This window comes from Pelobates fuscus, chromosome 6, assembly GCF_036172605.1.
Source record: "Pelobates fuscus isolate aPelFus1 chromosome 6, aPelFus1.pri, whole genome shotgun sequence".
Taxonomy (NCBI): domain Eukaryota; kingdom Metazoa; phylum Chordata; class Amphibia; order Anura; family Pelobatidae; genus Pelobates; species Pelobates fuscus.
Genome location: NC_086322.1, coordinates 62,874,495 through 62,887,171, shown reverse-complemented (window position 1 = coordinate 62,887,171; position 12,677 = coordinate 62,874,495).

Below are 12,677 nucleotides of genomic sequence, written 5' to 3'. Positions count from 1 at the left end.
ATGCTCCCAACGAGCCAGACCAACAGTTCTGGGCGAGCCTGGAAATGCTGGTGGCGGGAACAGGGGGAGGGGTCCTCCTGGTAGGGGGCGACTTCAATGCTGTACCCAGCCCAGCAGCTGACAGAAGCACGAAACCAGGCACCGTCAGATCACAGGGCAGAGGGAGCCAGGACAAGCAATTACACACATTCCTGACACACACAGGCCTCCTTGACGCCTGGCGGCTGCAACACCCAACCACAACAGACTACACGTTCTATTCAGCACCACACAACACATACTCCAGAATAGACAACATATTTCTCAACGGAGCAGGGATGGCCAAAACAATCCACACGGAAATTAACAACATCACATGGTCAGATCACGCAGACATCACACTCACACTCAGCAATCTGTGATACAAATCCAACTGGTCGTGGAGGCTCAACAGTAGCCTCTTAAGGGATGACACAACACGAACAACCATCCAACACGCCATCACAGAATACTTTGACATAAACACGACCCCCGAGGTTAGCCCCACCACGGTATGGGCAGCACATAAAACAGTAATGCGTGGACACTTCATAAAACTGGCCACACAGAAAAAGAGGGCCAAAACGAAACAGCTACTTGACTTACAATCTGCTCTACGCAAAAAGGAGCAACAACACAAGACAAACCCAACAGACCCACTCCTCAGGGAACTCAATGACATCAGACACTCAATCAGGGACATCACTCTGGAGACGGTCTCACGGTCCATTCTATGGTCAAAACGACTTTTCTATGAAAAGGCCAATAAGACAGATACACTCCTAGCAAGAGTCCTCCGCCCGAGACCGCAAGGCAAAATCATAACGAAAATACGCACAACAACAAACACACTAGTCAAAACTCCTGAAACTATAAACGAAGTGTTTACATCCTACTTCTCCGACCTTTACAACCACTCCCCCCAACTCAAGACCACCAACACGACATATATGGCAAACGTGCGTCGCTTCCTCTCCGAACTCACTATTCCAAGGGTGAGCGGAGCCGAAGCCGACGACCTGCAGGCACCAATCACACAGATGGAGGTAGAGGCAGCAATAGCATCCCTAAAAGGCAACAAAGCACCAGGACCAGACGGCTATGACATTAGTTACTACAAACAATTCAAAGACGTATTGGCCCCACCCCTCACAACCCTTAGCAACCACTTTCTACAGGGAGGGACACCCGATGGCGACATGGCAATGGCAAATGTTGTCCTTCTGCCAAAACCAGGGAAGGACGAGACACTGGCCCCGAGCTACAGGCCCATCTCATTAATCAACACCGACCTTAAAATATTCGCTAAAATCCTGGCATCCAGACTGACCCCCCTGCTCCCGCGCCTGATCCACCCGGACCAGGTGGGCTTTATGCCAGGCCGCCAACTATATGAAAACACGCAGGGGAGTTAGCACGATCTGGCACATGGGGGCTTCCAAGGCGCCTTCTCTGGCACTCTCTTTAGATGCGGAGAAGGCGTTTGACAGAGTGCTATGGCCTTATTTATTTGAACTACTCCAATTTCAAGGGTTCCCAGAGGCCTTTGTCACAGCAATACAAGCACTATACACAGACTTAAAAGCGCAAATACTCATCTCAGGGGCCCGCAAGAGACCCTTCACGCTAGGGAACGGCACCAGACAGGGTTGCCCACTGTCCCCATTACTCTTTGCTCTGACCTTAGAACCACTATTACAAGCCATTAGACAGCACCCAAACATACAGGGCATCGTAATAAGAGACACACCATTCACAGTATCAGCCTATGCTGACGATGTCATGATCACGCTTCAGGAACCCATGCAGTCTCTCCGACACCTCACACAAGTACTGGAGCGCTTTGGGACGATTGCGGGGTACAAAATAAACTACTCCAAATCCGTGGCCATGCCCTTCCACTTAGAACCCACGGACGTAGCCCGCATACACGACATGTATCACTTCAAGATAGCCACTGACGAATTCATGTATCTAGGGATACGACTGACAGCAAACACCTCCTCATTATTTACCCGCAACTATACACCTCTATTCCGAACTCTCCTTAAGGAACTAGAACAGTGGACAGACAGACCCATCTCATGGATGGGAAGAGTAAACTCTATAAAAATGAACGTATTACCGAGGATCTTATTCCTCTTTCAGGCTCTCCCGATACAGGTAACCAAAGGGGACCTGATAGGCATCCAAAGAGCGATAGATGCCTTCATCTGGCATAATAAACGACCAAGGATAGCGCGCGCCCTCATGTATAGACCGAAACCTAGGGGGGGACTGGGACTGCCCAACATATACGCCTACTACCTAGCTGCACAGCTGACACAGATAATACAGTGGCACGCACCACCAGGAAAACGAAGATGGGTGGACCTGGAGTCGCTGATGACAGGTCAGGACCTCCCACAATTTTTCATATGGGCGCCCAAATCCCAAAGAGCCATGCTAAGAACCGCGAACCCAGCCATACTCAACTCCATTCAGATATGGGACCAAACTAAAACGAAGTACACCCTCAGTACCCAATTATCCCCCATGACACCGATCCTTAGAAACAGGGCCTTCCCCCCGGGAATGAGGGCAGGTGACTACAAGGGGATAGAAGCCACGGGGCTCCAAAGATATACCCACCTATATATAAACCAACAAGTGGTCACTTATGAACACCTAGCCACCAAAGCCACCTTACACACCAGAGACTACTTTAGATACATGCAAATCAGGGACTTTGCACACAAACCCGACGTACGGAAAGCAGCCCTAACACCATTGACTTTCTATGAAAAACTATGCTACAACGAGACAACACAAACCAAACTCATCACACTAATGTACAACCATCTCATAGGGGCCCCAGACGGAGAGGACGCACTGCGTTATACCAAACAGTGGGAAACCGACCTGGGGGAGACACTAGAGGGCACGGAGTGGCAGGAGATATGGGAAGCATGCACCAAAACCACAATCTGTATAACACTTCAAGAGCAATCCTATAAAACACTATTTAGGTGGTACATGACACCGGTAAAACAGAAGCACATGGGATTGAACCCCACAGATGACTGCTGGCATGGATGTGGGGGGAAAGGAACATATATTCATATGTGGTGGGAATGCCCAGAGGTAGCAAACTACTGGCGCAATATAGTAGAACTTAGCTCCCAAATCCTACAACGACGACTGGAAATGGACCCTTGGGCGTGCCTACTCTCGAGACCCACTGAAGGCCTCCCCAGGCATGAACAAAGGCTACTCAATATGCTCTACCTGGCGGCCCGCAGGGCCTTGGCACAAAAATGGTCTTGTCCAGACCTCCCGAGTATATCCCTGGTCAAAACTAAAATGCGAGATAACTATATAATGGATAAATTAACCGCCCAGGTACGAAACTCAATGCCTAAGTTCCAAAAAGTATGGGACCTATGGGAACAATACGACACCTAAGGGAGCAACCCGGGGAGCAGGGCAGCATCCACGCAGCTCAAAAAGCGGAAACCTAAAAACACGATTACTACCAATTATCACCCCATCACCCGGACGGGTGGCAGCGGCACCACCACCGGACGTGTGAGGGATCAAACTCGAAAAACACAAAGAAAACGCAACCTCAGCAACAACGGATACCTATGTACTTGTCTCTTACTACTTACCTTTTACTTTCCTTTTAACTTTCTTTTATTGAATGCAAGCTCTAGTAACTCATTAACTGACAAATGAGGGAATAAATCACAACACCTATTAGCAGTAGCAACTAATGGGAAGCAGGTAAACGGTCACACACCCTCCGGGGCCAGGGACCGAAACACTATTTCCCAACCCTACCCTCTAGCTACATGCTATTGTACATAGTTGATTTTGCTTGCCAACAAAATAGAAAATAACAGACGAAAATGTATAAAGGAAAAGCAACGTATAAAAAATGTATAATGTAACTTATACCGCTGACTCTCTGTAAAACTATACCAGCAAATGTGATATCAAATGCATAAATGTAAAAGCTTATACGGTAAATCTCAAAATCGTCTGCTCAAAAATAAAGAATTTAAAAAAAAAAATACAGTAAGAGGTGGCACTAAATTAAGTAATTCCTTACATCCTGGAAGCCAACATAATTTGGATTTGGATCATTATTAACCAATGAGTCAGCTATGTAGAGCCTTCTGTCTGATCATATTCTGATAGATAGATAGATCAGAGAGAGATCTCTAGTAAAGATTAAATTTCAGCAGAACAGATTATTTTGTGAAAATTATTTATTCAAAATAGAGTGGACTTCCACATGTATAGTTACTCTGTTAAACATGAAGCCTAAAAATACCAACAAAAATACCCCCATAAAACACATTAATACACTGTGATGGGGTTGCTTAAACTTCTTTCTCTATTTCCTCTTTTACTAATCTTATCTACTTCCTTTCTTCTACCTTCTATAACAATTTGCAATAACGAGAGACCTATAATTTATTGATCTCAATTTTTGAGGAACAACATTTGTGTATTCTATCTAGATAATAATTTGATGAAGCATGCATACAACCATTCATCTTTATAACACACAATTTTGATAGTACTAATATAATGTTTATTAATGTGTTAACTAAGACTCGTCTCTATTTTGTCTTTTGTTGTATCTCTATAGCTTGAAATCATCATAAAACGTTACATAAAATAAAATCTAGGCTGAAGTAGAATACTTTGGCTGGAATAAAATTATATGTTTAAATAATATTTTATAATATACAATATCATCCTGTAAGTCAAGGAAGTTTAAGATTTTAAATACAAAATCTAGTAGAACATATTTACAAATTTCAATTCAATAAATTGGTGAGACAAAATAGATGGAAAGAAAAAGAGTTGCCTTTCTTCAAATTATTAAAAAACAAAACAAATTATGAATAAAAAGTAATGCTGACTTTGACATGTTACACCTGTGAAAAGACTTTGTACAAACATCTAGGGAAACAGTGCTAAATTGTTCAACATAAATAAAGGGAGGGTGGGCCACCAAGAGTTATTTTGTACAGTCTGACCTTTACAAATTGACAATTCATGCTCTAGACACTAAAGAATCCTAGCTCTAGATACAAGGTCTTACTGTTCCACCACACTTCTCTACATCAAAACTGGAATTCATTTTTTGGTTCTGGAGATAGATGTATGTTTATTGATTATATTACGTATATATTATAAATATGTAATGTCTGTCTTCAGCACGCACACAGACACACTAGATTCAAATAGGGATAGGCTAGCACTCACGGATCATACCCTGAGGAAAGAAGCGTTTATCTGCATGTTTTATTGATTTTTCAATAAAGTAAGGAACTTTTAATTACAAGACCATGAGTGCTAGCCTATCCCTATTAGAATCTATATATTTAGCTCTAGGCTTCCTACTCCTTGCAAATGCCCCCTCCCCCCCCCCCCCCCCTGCAGACGCCCATACCCTCAGCTCCTCTGTTCCTGTGTGTCCAATTGTCTGGTTACAATTACATGTCTGTTAGTCCACCCATTGTACAGCGCTATGGAATTTTGACCGTGATAGCCACTGTAGAATTTTCCAGGACTTTCTCTGAAACCAAACCTTGGTGGAATTTAAGATATGCTTGGGATCATTATAGAAAATACAAGTTTAGACCACCCAGGTGCAGTATGTGAAACAATATAAAAAGGATAGTTACTTCCCTTTGTTTGGTCAGGTATAACAAAAGGATTCCTCTTAATCCTCAATATACATAGAAACAAAGCAAGATATACCTATACCTAGAAAAATACAAAAGAAAATGCGCTCATAGGGGATTAACGTTAATACAATAAACTGCCCCTTATTTTTGTCACACTCACAGAATTGAGGTTGTTTTCAAGCCCATCAAAATGTGTAGATTCTCATGAATTCCTCGTGGTTGGAGTAGTAGATATTACATGCAAGAAATGAGAGATAGCATAGTATAGCACTGTTTGAAAAAGTATAAATCGGCTTTAATGGTTGCACTTACAGCATAAAAGATGTAAAAAGGCTCATCAATACAATTCTGTCATCCAGTCAATACAGAGAACGAAGTCCTTGTAGAGATCTCAGCCAAGCAAACAGAAAAAATATATAAAATCAAATAAAAAGTTCTAGCATATAACTCTACGCGTTTCGTCTGTGTTCACAGACTTCCTCAGGAGTGATGAAGTGCTTCAAGTCTTCTGGGTACTTAATCTTCTATTTATAGGTCCTCCCGACGTTTTTTTCGGGCTGATTTTCCCCTATCAGCAGTTACTCATCAGCTGTATTGCAGTTCGTAATAGCAATCCATATATGGAGTTACGGAGCGTCTCCGTGGAACGCACGTGCGTTCCACCAACCCGGAAACATCCGCATTCTCGTCAGCCGTGCGGAAGTGATCAGCTGTGCGGACGCAATCCATATCGTTGGAACGCACGTGCGTTCCATTTCATCCCCACGAAGATTGAACAACCATCATAAAATAAGATAGAAAGAAATACATAATATTAGTGTTTCGTTCAGAGCATTATTACTATTTAACCAACCAAAAAATGGTATATGTTAAAAACTTAAAATTCATATTCAAAAGTAAGGCACACTTAAAACATTTTCGTGATCTTAAAGTGATCCCAACATCTGATACTTGTCACATATAGTGATTAAATGTTAGCAGTGCTTTGTTAATCTCATGCATTACTCACAGTCTATTATGAGAGACATCTTATGTACATAGTTAAGAGGTGACAGGGATAGAATAAACATAACAACAAAATTAGAGTAAAGTGTAAAATAAAATAAAATAGAAATAAAAAATAAAAAATAAATAAAGTATCTGGGGTAAGTCCATAGTGGAGGAAACAGAGAGAGGGATTCTGAAATACAGCATGGCTTAATGAATAGAAATATAAATACAAATAAAAATAAATATAAAAAAATAAAAATGAAAATGAAAATAAAAATACAAAAATAAATAAAATAAAAATAAAGTAAAAAATAAAAATAAAAATAAAAATAAAGATAAAAATAAAAGTGAAAATAAAAATAAAAATAGAAAAAATAAAAAATAGAAAATAAAAAAATTAAATTATAAAAAACAAATTAAATCGAAATCCACATTCAGCCCAAAGGGAAGTGTTTTCAATCTATGAATCCAGAATCCCTCCCTCTGTCTAAGTTTGTTGGTAATATCCCCTCCTCTTACATCCAGATTCACCCGTTCAATGACCACCCAAGATAAATTATGGGTTTTAAACGATGGGCACATATTACAGTGTGTGGGGACTGAATGATTCCTGACCCCCTTCTTTATATTATTTAGGTGTTCCAAAAAGCGTACTTTTGCTTTTCGTCCTGTTCTCCCCACGTTCTGGGCCTCGCAACCACAGCTGAGAAGGTATACCACATTAGTGGATATACATGTGACGTTTCCTTTAATTTTGAATTCTTCTCTCATTGTTGTGCTTTTAAAGCCAGAAACATGACATGGCATGGACCTGCAGGCTTTGCATCTTCCACATGTGAAGAAACCTTTTCTACTATTCTTTTCCTCCTCAGTTTTATTTAACGGTTTAAACAAGCTGGGTGTAAGATGAGTCGAAACATTTCTCCCTTTTCTATAGATAACTTTAGGGATGTCTGGTAATTGACATCCCAAAAATTTGTCGTGTTGTAGAATGGACCAATGTTTTTTAATTATTTTATTGATGTGAAAGGCTTTCGAATTATATTGTGTATTAAATGAGAATTCAAAAGGATTCTTTTTGCTAAGTGATTTTTTTCTTTTTATCCACCAGGAGATCTCCCCTATTGATGTTTCTTATTTTTTGTACCTCGGTTTGTAGTTGATCCTTCTTATAACCCTTTTCTACAAATTTCCTAGTTAGGAAGTCTGCTTGTTCTGTGTACAGATCCTCATCTGAAAAGTTTCGTCTCAATCTAGTGTATTGGCTCTTTGGAACTCCTGCAAGCCATTTATGATGATGTTCACTATCTGATTGGATGAAACTGTTCATGTCTGTGGGCTTGAAGTATGTTTTAGTTCTAATCTTTAGATCTTCAATAAAGATCGTCAGATCTAGAAAATCTATGGTTGTGTGGTTGAAAACAGGTGTAAACACCAATGAAAGTGTATTGGAATTTAAATATGAAAAAAAGTTTTCCAATTGTTCATCAGATCCTTTCCAGATTACAAGGATGTCATCGATGTACCGACGCCAGAGCACCAGGTTTGCCCCAAAAGGACTATCAGCCCAGATGAAGGCCCTCTCCCAATAGTCCATAAATATGTTGGCATAACTAGGGGCAAACCTGGTGCCCATAGCCGTACCCTTAATCTGTAGAAAAAATCCGTCATTGAACATAAAGAAATTATGTGTTAGAATAAACCCAATAGCCTCAAGTAGAAACAGCCTAAAATCAGAATCCACAGTGTCATCTTCCTCTAAATTCTTATTCACTGCCTCTAGTCCTTGGTTGTGGTCTATCACTGCGTTCCAACGATATGGATTGCGTCCGCACAGCTGATCACTTCCGCACGGCTGACGAGAAAGCGGATGTTTCCGGGTTGGTGGAATGCACGTGTGTTCCACGGAGATGCTCCGGAACTCCATATATGGATTGCTATTACAAACTGCAATACATCTGATGAGTAACAGCTGATAGGGGAAAATCAGCCCGAAAAAAACGTCGGGAGGACCTATAAATAGAAGATTAAGTACCCAGAAGACTTGAAGCACTTCATCACTCCTGAGGAAGTCTGTGAACACAGACGAAACGCTAGAACTTTTTATTTGATTTTATATATTTTTTCTGTTTGCTTGGCTGAGATCTCTACAAGGACTTCGTTCTCTGTATTGACTGGATGACAGAATTGTATTGATGAGCCTTTTTACATCTTTTATGCTGTAAGTGCAACCATTAAAGCCGATTTATACTTTTTCAAACAGTGCTATACTATGCTATCTCTCATTTCTTGCATGTAATATCTACTACTCCAACCACGAGGAATTCATGAGAATCTACACATTTTGATGGGCTTGAAAACAACCTCAATTCTGTGAGTGTGACAAAAATAAGGGGCAGTTTATTGTATTAATGTTAATCCCCTATGAGCGCATTTTCTTTTGTATTTTTCTAGGTATAGGTATATCTTGCTTTGTTTCTATGCTTGGGATCATTGTCTTGTTGGAAGGTCCAATAATGCCCAAGCTTTAGCTTCCTCACAGAAGGCATAACATTTTCTCCTAAGATTTCCTAATACTTCAATGTATCCATCTTGCCTTGCACATGCCACAGGTTTCCAGTGCCAGAGGATGCAAAGCAGCCCCAAGGAATCACCAAGCCACCACCATGCTTAACTGTAGGCAGAATGTTCAGAGTATGCTTCATTGCTTCAGTCTTCTTTCTCAAGATATACAGCTAATCCACTGGGCCAACAAGTTCCAGTTTTGTTTTGTCATTCCACAGAATAGAATCCTAAAACTTCTGTGGCTCATTTGAGCATATTGGAGCTGACTTTTCTTGTGCTTTTGGATATGTAGTGGTGTACGTCTTGGAGTTCTGGCATGGAAACCTTCTACTACATTTAGTATGTGCCTTACTATGCTCACTGAAACCTCAGTGCCTTTTACCACCAAGTCTGCACATATTTTGCAGTCACTCAAGGGGTTTTCACAACCTGTCTTCTCAGAAATCTGGTTGCAGCCATTGATAGCTTCCATTTTCTGCCTGTCCAAGTAGTGTAACCACTTTTCCTTCAACTTTGAACTTGCAAAATATGCTTCCAACGGTGTGTCTAGGAACATTTAGTGCCTTTGCTATCTTTTTGTATCTTGTGCCTTGTTTGTGAAGAGCTATGATCTCTTCTCTTAACTTTGTGGATCATTCTTTTGACTTATTTCTAACATGCAGTCAAACGTGACACTCATAGTTACATAGTTACATAGTTACATAGCTGAAAGAGACTTGCGTCCATCAAGTTCAGCCTTCCTCACATTTGTTTTTTTTGCTGTTGATCCAAAAGAAGTAAAAAAAAAAAACAGTTTGAAGCACAATTTTGCAACAAGCTAGGAAAAAAAAATCCTTCTTGAACCCAGAATGGCAGTCAGATTTATCCTTGGATCAAGCAGTTATTACCCTACATTGAAAGATTATATCCTTGAATATTCTGTTTTTGCAAGTATGCATCTAGTAGCTGTTTGAACATCTGTATGGACTCTGATAAAACCACTTTTTCAGGCAGAGAATTCCACATCCTGATTGTTCTTACAGTAAAAAAAACCTTTCCTTTGCCTTAGACAAAATCTTCTTTCTTCCAGTCACTCAACAAACCCCTAGCCAGTTCAGGCGTTCCTGCTCAAGCACATCTGGTGTAACTAATGAAGCCCTTATTTGTGCTGTTGTGAGGGATTGTATTTATGGGGTTGAATAATTTTGAGACTGGAGAAGTAATTTTCAGTGGAATTTAGGGAAACCACTGGAAGCATTTGTTGCATTCAGCTATTTTAATTAATCTTGTTTGCTTTTTTCACTGCAAACAGCTGAAAGTCTGTACATTTTGACAATAAACCTGATTTTCAATGGGGTTCAAATAATTTTGATTACAACTGTATATCTAAATGTATGTGTTTGTGTGTGTGTGTGTGTGTGTACATACATGCATATATTATAAATATGTAATGTCTGTCTTCAGCACACACTAGATTCTAATAGGGATAGGCTTGCAAAATATATATATATATATATATATATATATATATATATATCAACTAATATAATCGATAAACATGCATCTAGCACCATAGCCAAAAAATCCTGGCTCTAGGTACAGGGGCCTTTGGTGTTTTTGTGTGGACACACACACACACACACAATAAAAAAAAAATGTATTCCACAAAAAAACATCAAAGCCCCTGTTGCTAGAGCCATGATTTTTTGGATATGCGAATAGCTGTATATACATCTATATATAGATAATACAATGTTAAACAAAAATCTGCACACTGGTCAAGCCATAAGACTTGCTTTTCCCACAGAAATCCCAAATCTGCAGTGATGTTACAACTGCAAAGGATTCTGGGTGGGCATATGCAAATTAGTTCAACAAAGAATCACATTTTTGCCTCATTCTATTTTAAACATGGATTCCTTTGAGTCTGTTTGCTGTATACAACAGCTTTGAAACACAACTTAGGAAAAGTTGCAAAGCCAGTGAACCACTCATGGACAGCTGTTTCATTGTTAATGCAAATCATCAACATGAGGTTGGTTACTGGTTGGCTATTGAGGCTTGGAGATACTTGCGAAGCAACAACCAAAACAGCTATGGTGGGAAAAATTGTGATTGAAAACCCTTTCCAACTGTTTTGGTTTTTGCTTTATATATATATATATATGTGTGTGTGTGTGTGTGTGTGTGTTTTTTTTATGTATTTATGAAATTAGAGATTGTAAGAGAAGCCAAGGTTTTATAAATCTTACATTGTAATGTTGTATGATTTGTTTGTTTGTTTATTTATTTAACTGTGTGTAATTGAGGTATTTACAAACAAGTGTTGTAGCATCATCTTTATTTATTTGCCATCACAAATTGTTTGTAATAGCACTTTACTGTACACTTTTTTTCTTTGAGAATTAAGTTTACTGTCATGTTTACCTGGATAAATGGGGCTTTGAAAGGGTTGATATTTTATAATATGGCTTTACTCTCAATCCTGCAAAGTATTAAGCCACAGCATTAAAAGATCATTGCATTTTTTTTTACTTATTTGTCTCAACCAATTTTATGACTAGGAATGAGAATTGTATTATGACCACTTTCATGTGTCTCAGCAAAATGTACCAAAACAGTAAAGAATTTACTAAAGAAATACAACCACACAACCTTTCTGGACTTTTTATCCATATGTTTGTACTTGCATTTGATGGAAGCTATTTAAAAAGGTTATATTTATCATATTTTTACAGATGATTTTCAAGCAACATTTCAAAACTTCTGATCATTGAATAGATCAGATTGAAAAGCGTTGTTAGTCTTTCTAGTTTTTTTTTAATATAAATATTTGAGTCCTTGCTTTGGATGGAAAAAAAACAAAACACGATAGGGGGATAGAATTTTCAAGGTTTGCTGTACTTTACAAAATTGTACATGCTTTTACTTCATGATAAAAACACTATTCAAAAACAAATGTACAGAACATCCATTAGGTTTTTACATTTATAGAAAATGGCTACATATACAAAAATGGTTTTCAAGTGATTTTATTTCAGGTTTTCAAAATAGAAGTATAAAAGGAGATACTGTTGAATGAGAAGGACAGATTAAAATCAATGCTTGTGTTGGCAGTAGTTATATCCAAAATATTTGGTATGTCGTAGTTTTAAGTTTTACATGATAATAGAGCTCAATCTTATCATCATTATTTCAAAACTAAATAGAACAGAGAAACAATACTATCGCCCTACTAAATAGTTTGCAAAATGAAAAAAAAATCAGTTAAAACCATAAAACAAACCTGTGTTAAACCTTCTCAAACAACTGAAAAACTGAATTTGAAAATCTGAAAAAAAAACAAATTTCTAAGGAACCCTCTCTCCTGCAACACATTGAAGTATCACTAATATGTCTACATATTATATTAATGGATAGAGGACCCAACCAGCCAGC